The sequence below is a fragment of the Amborella trichopoda genome, chromosome 11 (genome assembly GCF_054954075.1).
Source record: "Amborella trichopoda isolate Santa Cruz 75 chromosome 11, AtrichopodaSantaCruz75HAP2 v2.0, whole genome shotgun sequence".
NCBI lineage: Eukaryota > Viridiplantae > Streptophyta > Magnoliopsida > Amborellales > Amborellaceae > Amborella > Amborella trichopoda.
The window spans coordinates 26,557,085-26,565,665 of record NC_142346.1 but is presented as its reverse complement, the minus strand read 5'-3'; positions in this window follow the sequence as shown (position 1 = coordinate 26,565,665).

The following is an 8,581-nucleotide window of genomic DNA, read 5'->3' as shown; positions in this document are numbered from 1 at the left end:
TGGTTATATGATTTTTTATTTTTTATTTTTTATTTTTTTTGACAATATTCGATATTTTATTGATCAAACTCTAGATGTTACTAGATTGCATTTACATCATCACAAATAAGTCAAGCATCCAACAGAGACCCGTTCTTAGCCAGATAGTTGGCCTACTCATTTCCATCGCTAAAGATATGTTGAAAGGAAACGCCCGTAAGTGTAGCAAGATCGACAATTTATTTATTTATTGTTGCGAGATTTTTTTGTGTATCGTGAATGGTTCCCTGGTTCATTATGGGGTTTTCATGTTTTCATTTTTTTTTCATTATGGGGTTATGTGGTTTATTTATTTATTCTCTTGTTAGTTATACGAGTTTATTTTATCTTTCTTGTTGGCTATTTGGGATTTATTTATGAGTTTTTAAGAACTAAAAATATTTTATATGGATTTTCAGTGAATTAATTATTTGATCAAATAACCAAATCAACATTCATTTTGATCAAATTCTTTGTTTTGCACTGCTGCATTTTGCAGTAGCAAAATCAGTCTAAAATGTGATAAAACAATCACGTTTTTTTTATTATTTCTGCTGCAAATTATTCCTAATATAAGTATCTATGTTTATTGAAGTGATTGGATTAATTCTAATTCATTTTAACTTCAAATTATATGGGAATCTAGATTGAATCTGCTGCTGGTTTGTAGAAAACCAACATAATTTTCTCAATCTTGTTAGTGAAGACAGGTAGTTTTCTATTTTATTTAGGTTTGACTCTTTTGGTTTAGTATATAAAATCTTTTATTACCATATTTTGTTTGCTGTTTTCTCTTATGTTTGTTGGTCGTATCTATACTCATTTGTCTTTAGGTATTTATATTTTGTTATCGCATTTTAGCACGCTCCTCTCGATAGTAATTTACTTTCTTTCTCATTTCTTGGTTAAGTTTTTCTATGTTCCTGGTGTTTCTGTGCCCTTTGTCAAATTATTTGCTCCATTTTATCTCTTTCTTTTCTGATTTGTCACCATTGGATTGAATATTTCCCCAACTTTCTATTTTGCATATCCTTTTTAGTAGTGGAGTTCAATTTTCTTGTAATCTCACCCCTCATCTTGAGATACTATCAGAAAGTGGAAGATCATTGGTATTCTTTATGGATATCTGTTATCGTGCTTTCTTGAAACTATTGGGTCTATTTGCCTGCTTGTTTTATCACTCTATTTTTATTTGTTGCTTTGCATAGGACACGAGTAGTGGGTATAATTGAATATTGTATTAATTGTGAAATTGCTTTTTAGAATTCTTAAACACAAAGGGGTGTCAAATTATGACTACCCCACTTTTTTTGTTTTTTGTTTTTAAATTTAATTATGACTATCCCACTTTCAATTGCAATAGTGAGATCAGTTGTAGAACCCCAATTTATCTCTTCCAGTTACGCTAGAAATAACATATATTTGAGAGGGTGTATGGTAGCTAATAAAGAGGTCCGGATCATTTTACCCGGTGTTCAATTGCAACATTAAGATCAATTATGGAACCTAAAATGCTAGTAAGTTGGTAAAATAGAAAGAAAATCTTATTGAAAATACACATTTTGCACATCAATTCAATGAAATACATAATGAATGGTTGAAACATGATGTTTTCGGCTTTCCCACTGCTAAACAGGTGAAATTTGGCTTTCCCACTACTAAACATGTGTGAAAATAGCAGCATCACAGTTTATTAAACACGGCTTCCACTTTTTGGCTATCAATTTTCATTTTCTTTCCAAATTTCAGGAAAGTTAGTATCTGGGAGGATCCCAGCGAAACTGTAAACAAAGTTATCAAACCTACCCTACATATTGTGTGGTATATGCTTGAGTCCTGCCATAAGTATCTCTACTTAACCTATAAAAGCCTCAACCTCTATAATGCCTAACCTATAAAAGCCTCACGGGTCAACCAAACGTACCCTAAAAGTCAAGAATCTAATGCTAGGTGCGTTTCCACAATTCACTCTCAGGTGAAATTTAATCTAAAATATTAGTTGGCCCTCAAGGTTTTCGCTGTAACCTCTACAACTTTGCTATCAATTTGCATTAAGATATATATATATATATATATATATAGGATGCGGTTTTTACAAGGTTGCAACCTTAAACAATCCAATTAAGGCGCATCTCCAATCATAACATGTAATTTTGTTGTAAAACATTTTTAAAATTATCTTAAAATTTATTTTCATATCTAATTAGAAAATTTTAAACTTCAAAAATAGTTAAAATCAAGGAGAATAAGCATATGAAAATCTTGAAAATAGACAGTTTAGATAATGTGTTGCAAGATGCACTATTTCTGAGGCTCAAGAACCTTTTTTTTATATTTTCATACATCTCCATATCGAGATGATCAAATGGAGGGTTTTTTAACATTAAAACAACATTTACGATAGATTTTTGAGGTGCATCTGTAATTCTACATTTTAAGGTTGCAACGTTACATAAATGTTTTCCATATATATATATATATATATATATATATAGGAAAAGTCTTCTCAACACCGATAAGTAAAAATGAACAGTGATTTTGTTTACCTTTATCACCTTCCAAAGTTCATCGCACGGTCACGATTGTCTGATAGTATTTCATTTTTCATTTTTTTTTTACAAACGGGAATGATCTGAAAATTGGAGTGCGTGTACATCTTCTTGAGGTGCACCTAATAAAAATATAAAAAAATAATTCGTAAAAACTATTTGACCAAAATACCCCCAAAACATTTCGGGGGTATTTTAATCAATTGTTTTCATGTAAAATATTTTTTTTATATTTTTCGTAGATCCGCCTATTTTTTATGAACACACTCCAAATTTCATGTTATTCCGATTTGTAGAAGAAAAAATGAAAAATGAAACACTACTAGACAGTCGTGATGCTGCGATGAACTTGCGACGGTAATGAGGGTAGGTGAAATCACTGTTCATTTTGTCCTATAGGCGTTTTGTAGTATCTTATATATATATATATATATATATATATATATATATATATATATATATATATATATATATATATATATATATATATATATATAAGAAAATGCTGAGATTAGTGCACTAGCTCATATGAATATATGAGCCAGATGGCCCAGATTGAATCTGAGCCGATTTGATGGTCATGACCTCATTAGGAAAATGCTGAGATTAGCGTACTAGCTCATATGAATATATGAGCCAGATGGCCTAGATTGAATCTGGGCCGATTTGATGGTCATGACCTCATTAGAAAATTGTTGAGATTAGCGTACTAGCTCATATGAATATATGAGCCAGATGGCCTAGATTGAATATGGGCCGATTTGATGGTCATGACTTCATTTCGTGTTTGAATTTTCATATCTTTTTATAAAAATCCAAATAACTTAAAATTTTGGGCGACCATTTTTCTTATCAAGGCGCACCTAATACAAATATTTAAAAAATAATTCACAATAAATAAATTGACCAAAATACCCACGAAACATTTCAAGGGATTTTCATCAATTTATTTCTTGTAAATTATTTTCTTTGATATTTTTATTAAATTATCCTATTTTTGAAGAACACACACCTAAAATTTTATTTTATTTAGATTTCTAAAAAAAAATTTAAAATTTAAATATAAAATGAGGCCGTGACCCTCAGATCGGTCCAGATTCTATCTGGGCTATTGGGTTCATATGGACTCATATGTTTATATGAGCTAGTGGGCTAATCTCAGCATTATATATATATATATATATATATATATATATAGAAAAAGTCTTCCCAACACCTATAGGCAAAAATGAACAGTGATTTCGTCTGCCCTCATCAACGTCCAAAAGTTCATCGCACTGGCACGATTGTTTGGTAGTATTTTATTTTTCATTTTTTTTCTACAAACTGGAATGATCTGAAAATTAGAGTGTGTGTACATCTTAGTTAGGCGCACCTAAAAACAGTATAAAAAAAATAATTCATAAAAAAATAATTGATCCAAATGAACAGTGATTATGCCTACCTTCATCACCGTTCAAAGTTCAACGAGTGGTCACGTTTTATTTTTCACTTTTTTTACAAATTGGAATGATATGAAATTTAGAGAGTTTGTTCATAAAAAATAGGTGAATCTATGAAAAATATCAAAAAAATATTTTACATGAAATAAATTGACCAAAATACCCTCAAAACTTTTCAAGGGTATTTTTATCAAATTATGTTTTGTGAATTATTTTTTATATTTTATTAGGTGCGCCTAACTAAGATGTACGCACGCTCGAAATTTCAGATTAATCTGATTTATAGAAAAACAAATAAAAATAAAACACTACTGGACAATCGTGACCGTGCGATGAACTTTGGACAGTGATGAGGGTAGGCAAAATCACTGTTCATTTTCACCTATAGGCGTTGGGAAGAATTTATATATATATATATATATATATATATATATATATAGGAGTATAAAAAGTCTTATGCAAAGTACCGCCAAGGCCGAGGAAGAGCCGCTAGGGAAAACGTTGGACTTTTGGTCGTCCTGAGTTGTCATTATCCGCAACCTAATAATGGAAAAATTTATTAAGAATCTAACAGATACCACAACTAGTAAAACTAATAGAACTCTAAGAATCAAAAATAAAGAAGAACTTGTTATTAATGATATTGAAAATCAAATCCAGAATTGGAACATACCCAAGGTTCCCATATCTGATATTTACAAAAAAGGTACATTCGACCTCAAAGTCGGATACGCCATAAAAACAGTAGAAGAGACTCTCTCTGTTACTAGTAATCAAGAAGATTTTCAATTATTATCTAAAAAAATATTACAAGTCCATCAAAATAAGAACTATAAATATCTACATATCGGTTTAATACAAGTAGCAGTTAAACCCCTGACTAGATTAGGATTAAATAACTCTATTCTAGTTTGTTTACGAGATACTAGACATAACAAATTTTCAGATTCGTTATTTGGAATGGTTGAAACTAGTTTATGTAGTGGACCAATATATTTCAATTGCTTTCCAAATTATTCTGTATCATTAACAGACCCAAATATATTAAATGTTTTGTCTTTAAATCTCAAAACGCAAGGTTTTGACATGATGTCAGGTTCTCAAAACATAGCCATTGTTTATAGAATATATTATAAGGTAATGAACACATTATGTCCAAATATACTCCAAATAGACAATAGGGGACAAACAATATTTTTCCAAACTAATATAGAAAAATCAAATACAATCATACCAAAGACAATATCATGGTCAGATATAGTCCTACCCCATACCTGGGCTATTCACAATGACAACCAACCATCATCACAAAATCCTATTCAAAACATCCCAGACAGGATTACAGAATATACGGATGGAAATATTGAAATCCAATTTACTACTAATAATAGAATTCTAGATAAAGCACCCATATCAGAAACCATAAGCAACCATTCTTTCAGAGATATAGAACCCCCACGAAAATCTATTACAACTTATACTCGGAACCCTCCTATACTAACTACTTCACCAGCTTCAAAGCCACAGATAGACGGATTCCTACGTACACCTGACAATATTATTATACCACAATATGAACAAGCTGAACCCGAATTTATCCAAGTACTACAGCTTGAAGAAACATTCACAAGGGATGATATTATAAATGATTTTCTATCCCCAGAAAATGATAATATTAGAAAATGGTATGTTAAGGAATTTAAACCTAGATTAGTGGAATTATTTCATTCTCAATTCAATAAATGGAGACAAAAAGGTAATAAAGGAAAATGCTTTTTTGATTGGTTAAGAGATACTCTTAAACAACATAATATCCCAATTCCTGAGTTTGAACTAAATACAGTAGAAACCCAATATACTACATTCAATACAACAGAGGGAAAAACTATTAAATCCATACACCCTCCAGAACAAAGTCTGAAAATACAAGGTATGGCAACTACAGTACCAAAAACTTCAGAACAAACTGAAGGATTACCATCTACTCAAATAGTTGTTTATGAAAGAGTAGCCACACCATATAAGCTGAATAATGCTAATATACCTCGTATAGAATTACTTCCACATATAATTGAACAAAATAATTATACAAATCTTTGTCTTCATACCCTTGGAAAACAATCTAATAGAATAGAAAATTTATTACAACCGCCCAGTCACAAAGAGAAAAAACAATTATTTTTCAAACCACCTCCTGATTTGAATAAAGAAAAATTTCTTATAGGAGAAGATAATACAACCCTTATGGGACAACTAATTTCTAAATTATCTAAATTAGAAATAAAAGAACCCAAACCAACAATAGTAATATCCACTCCTATTCTCCCAGATAATGATAAGGGAAAAGCAAAAATCCCTGAACATGATAATATGACTCTACAAGAAGAAACGCTTTTCCAAACCAATGAAACCATAGAACCATCTATAAGGCCATCAATTGCCAATACAATACAAAATATGCAAAAGGCATTTTCAGAAATACAACTAACTCCAGAAAGTATTAATCGAATCAATTATAATAAGAATTGGCAACCAATAAATGCTCGTCCATATTATAAAAGACCAACTCCCGTTGATATACAATTAGAAGAAGACTTGACAAGTCATACTTCTACATATTCAGGACGGACCATTATAGATTGGAATATAGACGGTATCTCTGATCATAGAATCCTAGATACAATGAAGCATATGACTATGTATGCATCTGCTTGTAAAATGGCTGGAAGCCACGACCAAGAAATAGCTAAAGCCGCAGTTTCAGGATTCACTAGATGGCTAAGAGGATGGTGGGATTCATACTTAAATGAACAAACAAAACAACAAATATTAACAAATACTAGGCAATGGACAGCAAAAAATGAACATAACCAAGATATGGTATATTCCGAGAGTGATGCTGTCAACTCTTTGATATATACGATTGCTCTTCATTTCATAGGAAATACATCAATACTTGCAGCAAGAACTGCTGATCTTTTATCTAATTTACGATGTCCAACATTGTCACATTATAAATGGTATAAAGACGTCTTTTTCTCCCGACTACTCATACGCGAAGATAGTCATCTTGATCACTGGAAAGAGAAATTTGTAGCAGGACTACCTTACCTCTTTGCTGAAAAAGTAAAAGAACGTCTCAAAAATAAAAATAGCGGTATTATAAACTATTTCCAATATACTTTAGGAGAATTATCTTTAGAAATTTGTGCTGAAGGCTTAGCCCTATGCACAGATTTGAAACTCAAAAGGCAACTTGATAAACAGAATCTAAGTGGCAAAAAAGAATTAGGAGATTTTTGCCAACAATTTGGCTATCATATGGATCAAAGTCATATCGATAAAACCAAACCACATAAAATCCATAAAGTATATAAAAAGAAAAAACATCGAGATAAACCCGATAAAACATATAAATCTTTTCCAACTAAGCAGAAAAAATATAAGAAATTTACAAAACGCTTTGCTTCTAGATCATTTCAAAATAAGAAAAAATTACCTGTTTGTTATAAATATGGGAAAGTAGGTCATTATAAAAGCCAATGCAAAGTTAAACAAAAATTAGACTCTATTACTTTAGATGAATCCATTAGAAATAAAATCTACGATATTATTCAATTATACGATTCATCAGATAGTTCAAGTTCGGATACTACTTCTTCTAGTAGTGATACTTCTTTTATAGGAACAATACATAATGATGATTTTTATTGGTCAGATAATAACTCGGATATAGAAAATTATAATGAAATATGCAGATGCCCTATTTCATCTGATATTCATACATTAACAAAAGAAGATAATCTTATTCTAGACTTAATAGAGAAAATATCCGACCCCAATGAAAAAAGAGAAATAATTACTCAGTTTATCAATTTAACCAAAACAAAAACAAAACATATACCATTGGTTAAACCTCCCGATAGTTACAATTTTTCTGATATTATGAAAAGAATCAGTCAGCATGAAGCCACCCAAAAGGAACCCGCTATTGCTGACCTCAAAGCTGAAGTCAATACTGTAAAAATAGAATTATCCCAATTAAAAACAAGAATTCAAATTCTTGAACTTCATAATAATACTTCCGAAGTACATACTGAAGAAGACATAGTAGAATTCAATCATTTACTCAAATCATATCATCCCAATGATTATTTAGAACAAATGACTTATGGCGAATCATCATCCAATAGGCATTCGGTTAATATAATAAATAGGGTAATAACCCAAAAATGGTTTGTCTTAATAACTATCGTAATAAATGATGAATTTGAATTTCAATCCTTAGCATTAATAGATTCAGGCGCTGATTTAAATTGTCTTAATGAGGGACTAGTCCCTACCAAATATTTTGATAAAACTACTCAAATCCTTAATACAGCTGATGGTAGTAGACTATTTATCAAATACAAACTTTCAAATGCAAAAATATGTACGGAAGGACATTGCTTCCCTACTCCATTCATCATGGTCAAAGGGCTCAGCCAAGCTGTAATCTTAGGAGTCCCTTTTCTTACTTTATTATACCCAGTTACAGTTTCCCAAACAGGTCTTGAAACAAATACACATGGT